This window comes from Pogona vitticeps, chromosome 1 (assembly GCF_051106095.1).
Source record: "Pogona vitticeps strain Pit_001003342236 chromosome 1, PviZW2.1, whole genome shotgun sequence".
In the NCBI taxonomy this organism is placed as follows: Eukaryota; Metazoa; Chordata; class Lepidosauria; order Squamata; family Agamidae; genus Pogona; species Pogona vitticeps.
Window position 1 is genome coordinate 349,357,770 of NC_135783.1, and position 9,957 is coordinate 349,367,726.

Below are 9,957 nucleotides of genomic sequence, written 5' to 3' on the forward strand. Positions count from 1 at the left end.
GGTCTAGATGGGCAGGATAGAAATCCAATAAATAAATAATATAAAATATGGTGTCGTTCAATTTTGATCTGTTCACCCAGCAACGGAGAAGAGATCTGCCCGGCAAAGACCGGAGTCTTGTCATTCTGTGCCCTAAAGAGGTAATACAAAAAGGGAACATGGCTACCTTCTTGGGGGGGGGGTGGAGAAAGAATTGGAAGGGCTGTAGCATAGTGACAGGGCGCATACTCTGCACATGGGAAGTCTCACGTCGGCTTGCTCCTGCATCTCCAGGTAGGAAATTCTCAGCTGAAATCCTGCAGACTAGGGTTACCAACAGACATTAGGCTACCTGGAGGAAAAGTCTACCCCAGTATAAGGCAGTTCTCTGTGTTTCTATGTACTTTAAACTCCGATGATGTCAGTAGTCTTGATGCACAAATGGAGATTTACTTGACGCACAAATGGAGATTTTACCCCATGTTGGTCTTCTGTACGAGACATCCATGCCTGCATATGGGATGCCTGTTACATTGATCAGAGCGCAGGGGGATCCAGAATCAATTCTTGAATCAAACAATATTCAAGATACAAACCCAGGCAGGGCAAACTCATCTTTGAGCCCCTCCCATTAATTGTTATCTTCTCCCACCATGAAGACTCTGGATAGATAAGAGGAACAGGGTGTGGGGGAGTTTCCTATGTTATGCATCCAAGATCATATCTCTGGTTTCTCTAAAACTCACTGCAAAAGCCAGAGGATGAAGGGTGCCGGGCCCTGTATGTCTTTGAACAATAAGATGCGATGAGCTGCCATCTGCCCAGAGAGAAGTTCCAGCCTGTCAATCAAGGTCTTCCTAAGTGCCACGGGCTGAACGATACAGATCTCAGTCCAGGCGAGAAGCTTTGATGTTCCGGCTGCCAAGCCAGCAGGAACCAACCCTCCTGCCTGTTCTTTGAGAAAACAAAGCAAAGGTCTAACCAGTTGTCCAGGTATTAGGTTTACCCTCCCACTCTTTCGGGCCACTTTATCCTGGTGACCTTTGCACGGTGCCTTCTGCCGTTTTCCATCTGCACAGCCTTCGTCTTTTGCCAAATGGAATTAGGTGCATCCATTTTCTCGACAGATCTGCGCAGGGTGGAAAGGCATGGGGGCCAGCAGAGACTGAAAGAGACCTTCTATTTGGCTTTTATTAGCAAATTTATGTTTTTATATATATAAAAAACATAAATTTGCTAATAAAAGCCAAATAGAAGGTCTTTTTCAGAAGGATACCTTTCTTATATATATATATATATATATATATATATATATATATATATATATACTTTCTTATATATATATATAAGAAAGGTATCAACATATGCATTTACCTCCCCTCGAGAAAACACACGTTTACTGTCGATCCTTCTGTTGATCATACTGTATTTAATATTGCTTGCATTTAGCATTTCTCAGAGTTGGTCTTTCTTTGTTCCTCTTTAATATTTCTATCCTTAGTGTTTTTCGCTTTAAGCATCGCCTGTTTTATGAGGTAAACTGCCTTTCGATACTCATTTCTATCCTTAGTGTTTTTAGCTTTAAACATAGCCTGTTTTATGAGGTAAACTGCCTTTCGATACTCATTTCTATCCTTAGTGTTTTTAGCTTTAAACGTTGCCTGTTTTATGAGGTAAACTGCCTTTCGATATTCATTTCTATCCTTAGTGTTTTTAGCTTTAAACATTGCCTGTTTTATGAGGTAAACTGCCTTTCGATACTAATTTCTATCCTTGGTGCTTTTCGCTTTAAACATTGCCTGTTTTATGAGGTAAGCTTCCTTTTGATACTCATTGTTCTTAACTTTAAATATTGTCTTTTAGGGATGCGAGCTGCCATCGTATACTTATTGATTTTTGGCTTAAAATATTGTCTTTCGATGTTGTAAGCCACCTTGGGTCCTTTTGAAGGAGAAAGGCAGGGTAAAAACAGTTTAAATAAATAAAGAAGTATTTTGTTCATCAGCATGATGCTGCTGTGCTGAAGTCAGAGACAGAAAGAAGAGTTGATAGCATGGATGGAGGCATTCGTTCTTCCACCCACAACATTAGGAATGATATGGACAGCCGGTGTGGTGAAGTGGAATGAAGCAAAACATTAGAGCTCCAGACCTGGGTTCAAATCCCTGCTCAATGAAGGAAGGCCTGTGGGGAGGGACGCTCACAAGGGGGGGGAACCTTCACAGGTCAAATTACTCATTAAATACAGCACATATATTGAACGCCTTATTAGGTTTGCTGTAAGTCAGATGCAACATGACACTGCATAACAAACAACAATGAAGGAAGTGGTTGTTGTGGGTTTTTGGGGCTCTTTGGCCATGTTCTGAAGGTTGTTCTTCCTAACATTTCACCACTCTCTGTGGCCAGTATCTTCAGACGACAGGAGTAGCACTCTGTGCTCTGGTGCAGTTTGTTTGGAGTATTTATAGCAGTTGGATCTGCTTTTGTCCTTTTCAGGAGATGGGTGATTATGGTGGTCAACTCCTCAAAACTCAATCAAGGGAGCACATCGTAAGATCAGAAAACTACGTTTGTGGCTCATAATGTGCCAAGAACTTCTGAAAAGACTTCATTCATTGGAAGAGTGGGAAAGGAGAGGGAGAACTCCTGAAAACATTGTGGACAAAATCTTCTAGGATGGTCCACCACAACTTGAAACAATTATGACTTCCATATACCTTCAAGTCAATGGCGTTGCCCACATGGTAACCCCCAAAAGCAATGAAAAGGAAGTAAGCAAAGATAAGGCTTCACACAAGTACCAGGATTCTATTGAGTCTAATTACAAAAACGACAGGATGGAGAGCAAGTGGTCTAACATTTGTTTCTCTTTGCATGTCGCCATGTTCTTGACATCACCGTTCATGGCCTCTGTTCCAAAACAAAGGGCCACTGGATTGGGCTGTTCAAAGTGTAAGCTTTGGAGCAGAGACAGGTTTCTCCTCCAACCTCATCACCTCCAGATACTTCCAACACGTTAACTCCAACAGGTACAGCCGATAATCACAGACGATGAATTTTAGCCCCAAAATTCAAAGGATGTTTGGGTAAAATTTGAACCTCTGCAAATAACAATCAAGAGTAACACCTTCACACATACACACCCACGCAAGCCTGTTCAAGCCTGTAGTATGGCTATAACTATCAGGCTTGCTTGCAAGCAAAATAAACTGCCAAGTCCCAATTGGGATCTTTATTCAAACATGGCATTTTTGTTTTGGCTCTAAATTGCAGACATCCAGCCACAAAGAAGGGAGAGATTTTGTTGTGTGCTGTCCATTGGCCTCCAGTTTATAGCCACCCAATGGATGAGCGATCGGCGGAATGTCCTGTCCCCAAGCAGCCCTGCTCAGCTTACAGACTCAAGCCTGTGGCTTCCTTTAGGGATTCAGTCCAGCTCATATTGGGTCTTCCTCTTTTCCTGCTGCCTTCCACCCTTTCCCAGCATTGTGGTCTTTTCCAGAGAACGCTGCTTTCTCATGAGGTGACCAAAGTCGGACAGCCTCCATTTCAGCCTTTTTGCCTCCAGGGATTGTTCAGGCTTACTGTAAGGGTTAGAAGCCCTGACTTGAGACTTGATGTCACATTAGAGCTGGAGCTCTATTCTTGATGGTTTAGGTAAAGATAAAGGTTCCCCTTGACATTTAGTCCAGTTGTGTCCAACTCTAGGGCGCGGTGCTCATCCCCATCTCCAAGCCGTAGAGCCAGCGTTTGTCCATAGACAGTTTCCGTGGTCACGTGGCCAGCGTGACTTGACACGGAATGTCGTGACTTTCCCACCATGGTGATACCTATTTATCTACTTGCATTTTTATATGCTTTCAAACGGCTAGGTTGGCAGGAGCTGGGACGAGCGACGGGAGAACACTCCGTCATGTGGATTTGATCTTACGACCGCCGGTCTTCCAACCCTGCAGCACAGAGGCTTCTGGGGTTTAAGCCGCAGCGCCACCAAGTCCCTATCTTGGTGGTTTACAAGCAGTTAAAACCAGAGTAACAAACAGTAAGCACTGAATTACAGCACAAATAGCCATAACCAAAATAATAATAATAAAAAAAACAAAGCCAATCAGACTTGATTCCCCAAAAAAATGCAATTCTTTTTGTCCTTCTGGCAGTCCAAGGCTCTGCTCCAGCATCACATTTCAAATGAATCACTTTTTTTTCCTTGTCAGCTTTTGTTTTTTCTACTGTCCAGCTTTCACACCCATACATGGTGTTGGTGAATACAAGGGTGTGAATGAAAAATTGTATGGTGAGATAAGACTTTTTAAAAAATACTCACCATTACAAAAGAAGTGTCCTGTGTTGCGTGTTGTGTGACGATTCACACACCTCTGTTATAGAGTCAGGAGATTATCCTCGTTAAGCAGCTCTGTTTATTTTGATTCAAAGAGGGTCCTGCTGTTTTGTCAAGACAGCCTCCGATGCAAACCCATTGCCAAACACACAGACGTCCTTCAAAACCTGCCAACCCAGCACTTCTTTTTAATCACAAGGGCGCAAATCCTTTTGCGGCAACACTGTTGTTTAACTACCCTGCCTGGGGGGGGCAGAGAGATTTATTAGGAATTCCTGATCTTTGCTGAAGGATTTAGTGGTGCAATTAGACATATCTGGAAGTGGGGCCATGGGATCTAGGCCACAGAGCAAACCTTGACCAAACAGAAGTTGCAAGACGCACATGGTGTCCGATCATTTACTTGTGGGGGGAGAAAAGGAATCACGTTGAGAAAGCAATGGACAGAATAGAGAAACACAAGAGAGAGTATCATCACCACAGTTTCCTGAAGTTTAGATCCATCAAGGGTTACCCATTTAGCTAAAAGGGACCCCCGGGTTTTGCCTAATCATATATTGGCATATTACAGGCTTTCCATGACATGGTTAGATTCAGATGAGCAAAGCTTAGGGAGGAAAAAAGCTTCAATTTTTCCAGACATGTCAACAAGATCATATTATGGGCAGAAAGCAGCAATCGCTTGAAACAACTAATGAGGACGATGAAAGGGAAAAACGCAAAAGCAGGACTGCAGTTAAATATTAGGAAGACAAGATAAAAACAAGAATGAAGAAATTGTTAATTTGTTTAAAACCTAGGTTCAATCATCAACTCATATGGAGGCTGGAGACTCTTTATGTGTGCATGTCATGCACCATGCTAATGTACCAAATAAGTTTTGCCCAGTAACAGGCAACATTAAGAACATTTGATGCATAAAGTACACTGACAATAAATGTGACATTGCCTATTATTCTCAACACTTGAAAAGGACTGCGATGGTGTGAAAGGCTTATTCTTTTAGGCTCACTTTGGCTCTGTCAACGCCAGCCTCTACACTGAGACACCCAAGGGCATGTATGAAGGAACCAGGAAAAGGCCGTAGGCTTAAGGATGCCTTCCTATATAGACCACAGCGAAGATCACCCATATTCTAATATTCCCAGTTACTGTGTGCAGATGTGAAAGTTGGATAAGACAGCCCACAGGGGGAAAAATGATTAATTTAAAACATGATGTTGGAAGTCTATGGATATCAGGGACTGCCAAAAAGACAAATAAGTGGATGTTAGATCCAAACAAGCCTGAACAATCCCTTAGAAACAAAAAAATAACTTGGCTATCAAACTGGGACATACCAAGGGGGGTGGGGAATGCTCAGGAAAGTTGGAGGCAGTAGGAAAAGACCTCACATGAGAGAGCTTGATTCAATAAAGGATGAACAGCCTTGTGTTTACAGGAGATGAATTCACAACAGGAACTTTGGGAGGTCACGATTTCATAGCGTCACCATAAGTTGAATGTGATGTGACAGCAGGTAACAACCTCAGAGGCTGGGAGCGAACTAGAGGGCAAGTCCTTGACATGGTCATCTAGCAAGCTCTCCAAGGGTGGTGATCCTCTGAGTAGAACACAAGGCTATGAGAATGATCCCATGGTCTCTAGGAGAGCCAGAGGGGCATGGAATTTTGAAGGTCGTCTCCTTGAGTAGAAGAGGAGTCTCCTCTATGTAGATGTGGAAAGGTCCATCTGTTACCGCTCTACTGCAATGGAGTGAACAAAGAGAGGGTATTCTGGGCGTAAGTCTATATAGATCAGGGGAAGCTTTGCATTGTCCAAACATACTTCAATGCAGTGAAAACACAACAGTCCTGGAGACACTCAGTGGGTCTACCTTCCCATCATCCTCTTCCCACCTTGTGGTCATAGGTCCAAGTGGGCTTTAGGTTCAGTGGTTTCTCATCCTCTGCATCTCTTTTGATATCACAATAGGACTGTTCTTCAGATGGACCGTATGATGAAAATTTCGCTCTTAAAAAAAATAAAAAAATAAATAAAACTAGGGCTGTTGATAAATGCATCACTCACGACACAGGATTAAAAGACAAGTGTTTATTACAGCATATTGATGCATTATATTAATTTACAAAGCGATATGATTTTTATATATATATATTTATATAGATATAAAACACAGGTGCTTATGATGTACAATTATAGGACACCAACAGAACTATTAACACAATTTGACGCTCATGCTTTTAACATGCATATTTGTGTGGGTTTTAAGAAAACAACTATTACACAATATATTCAAAAACCAACCCTCTCAGGTTCTACCAGAGTTTAAAGGAAATGGCCAGGACAACTTTCCGTTTAAAATATCGTGTATTTTTTCCTGGTTGCTGCCACTCAAAAAGAATATTGTAGTAAATCTAGAAATGATGAAGAAAAGGGTAATCAACTGTTAATAAAGACAAAAGGTAGCATTTCTTCTCCTAGCACATTGATCTAGGATTCTCGCCTCTCCCAAGATATTTCAATGGCACCAACTGAGATCACTTCAAAAGGAAATTAGAATAATTTTAGAACTGCAGAGCAGGAATGGACCTTATGGATCATCGAGTCTCGACCCCGGTCAAGGACGCACAAGTGGGGCATCAAACTCCCAACCTCTGGCTCTGCAGCCAATTACTTAAACTACTGAGCTATCCAGCAATTAAACAATACAAATTTATGGAAGATAAAGCCATCAAGGTCTCCTGGTCATGGTGGCTAACTAGACAGGTACCACCTCCAATACTCTCAGAGAGGTAGTTTGCCTCTTAAGACCTGTTGACACAATAACACAATGAGGAAAGGGGCTAATGTCCTGTGTGGACACCCATAAATGTCTGGTGTGACACTGTGAGAAGCTAGATGTCAGAACAGACAAGGCTTGGGATCAATCCAGCAGGATCCTTCTTACGTTCTTACGGTAGACAGGATGATGGTGTCTGCACAATGGAACCAGATCACCAACCAAGAAGCAAGAGAGGGGAGATGGCCTTCCCTAATCTCACGACACACGGTCAAGACTTGAAGTTTACTGTTCAATAGGAGCTGCAGAAACTACCATTCCCGTCATGACCAAATTAACCATTGCACTAAGGCAGAGGTCCCCAACCTTGGGCCTCCAGATGTTCTTGGACTTCAACTCCCAGAAATCCTGGCCAGCAGAGATGGTACTGAAGGCTTCTGGGAATTGCAGTCCAAGAACATCTGGAGGCCCAAGGTTAGGGACCATTGCACTAAGGAACCCAAGATGTCAATCTTGGGAAAGCTATTTTCTGGCACCACAACACCCAGAATCTGCTACCCAGCATGCCCGTGCTAGATAGAGGGAGTGTCTGAGAGTTGTAGTCTGATAACCTGCCCAAGGTCTTTCTATATGACTATTGCTGTCATACAAATGGCAACTCCAGATGTTTCTACATGAAATGTATCAAAGGTGCTCCTTGGTCAACTCTTAAACTCTTCTCTCTTCAAGCTGGTTCAGGGCTACAAAGCCAGAGATGCTAATGGGGGATTATCAACCCCATTGAACTCAATAGGACTTACTCAAGAGTGCAAATGTGTACAACCGTGTGATTAAAGCCCTTCTTTCTCTGAACAACTGACCCGTTTTACACTTAAGAAAGTTTTTCAATTTTACAGGATGAAAAAGCAAAGGATGCCTGGACATTTTTAAAACACCAGCAGTGAAGCTGGGAAAAGTGAGCCCACTCAGCATAAGTCTGGAAGTCTGCATATCCAGATTGCACCTAATAGTGTGCACAAAATCATGTGATAATAATTAAATGGCTTTGCAATATAGTTCCCATCATGATTTAATCCTCATCGTGGTTACGAGGCATGTAGAGCAATGGAAAACCATCACTTGGACCATCTTGATGTCTTGGACTACAACTCCCATCACGCCCAACTGTTACGACACAGGGATTGACCAACATGGAATTGTAGTCCAGGGCGCACCAAGTTGCCCACCCTGATGGAGAGGCTGGAAATCTCAGCTCTAAAAGCCCCTATGCAACTATCTTGGTTCAAAATGAAGCAAACAAAGGCAATGGGGGTAAAGAGAAGGACCTCTGAATTATCTTCTTCAAACAACCACCCACATGTAAAAGCTAATTATCCAGATCTGTAGATTTAAAACACACAATGCACAAAACTGAAGGGTGTGTGTGTGTTAACAAGGAGCAAACATGTTTTCTTCTTGACATTTTAACATTTCCCAGTGCTAGAATTAGGTTTGTAGAATCAAATACAATACAAACAAAATCCTAAAGCAATTTGCCAAACTGATGCCAAACATTACAGTTTAAATTGTGTGTGTGTGTGTGTGTGTGTTTAAAGCATCTCCTTCATGCTGGAAATCAAATATTTGAAAATCCCTTCCAACTGAAAAGACAAAGTTCAACATTTAGGGACATTATTGAATTATTTCCTCTAGAGGTGTTCCATATCCAGTCTTCCTCTAGTGTTTCACACACTGTCAATAGATTGGTCTCATAATGGGCGCTAGAACCTGTTGTTTCTTAAAAAACATGAAACACAGAGTACACCTACTGAAATGAACAGAGTTACTAGTCAAAATTAAGATCAGTCCCAGGCTATATTTCTGCCTTGTTTCCATTCACGACAAAGCTCCTTAAAGGGGAAGATCACATGGCATTAGAAGACCATCCCACAGCTCCTGTTTATGAAATATTTGTACAAATAATATAGAGATGGAAAGCTGCTCGTTGGTCCAGTTATCTGGCTGCAGAGCCAGAGGTTGAGAGTTTGATTTCCTACTATGCTTCCTGGGAGAAGAGCCAGCCTGGGTGGCCTTGGGAAAACTGCACAGTCCCAGGGCTCCCCCAGAAGAAGATAATGGTCAACCACATCTGAGTATTCTCTACCTGGAAGCCCTGAAAAGGGTCACCGTAAGTTGATGGCACATGATTCTAAGTTGGCTAGAGAACTCAATGGTTTAAGTATCTGGATGTAGAGCCAGAGGTTGGGCATTCAATTCCCCACTAAGTCTCCTAGAAGAGCCAGCCTGGGTGACCTTGGGCAAGCTGCACAGTCCCAAGGATGCCCCTAGAGGAAGGGAAGGGTAAAGCACTTGAGTATTGTCCACCTAGAAAACAGTGAAAAGGGTTGTCGTAAGTCAGAACTGACTTGATGGCATATTATTATTATTATTATTATTATTATTATTATTATTATTATTATTATTATTATTATTATTATTATTATTATTATTATTATTATTATTATTATTATTATTATTATTATTATTATTATTATTATTATTATTGAGATAGTTTGTCGTGGGACTCTTATTAAACAAGCTTGGGGTTCAGCAAGAAGCCTTGATCTATGGCAGGACAGTATGACCCACATGACTTGTTGAGTGGGAGGGGGGAAAAAGTTACAATATCCAGAGTAAGTCATTCATCCTTTCCAAAGCTCTGTAGTTCGTAATGATTTCTAAGGACATCCCAGGATGCTGGCAGGCATAAGGAACAGGAAGATGCTTCCACTGTTGACCAGAGTCTGAGTAAGTTACATTTTTTTAAAAAATAAAAGTTCCCAGAATCCCTGCATCGGTATGGTGGTGCCAGTGA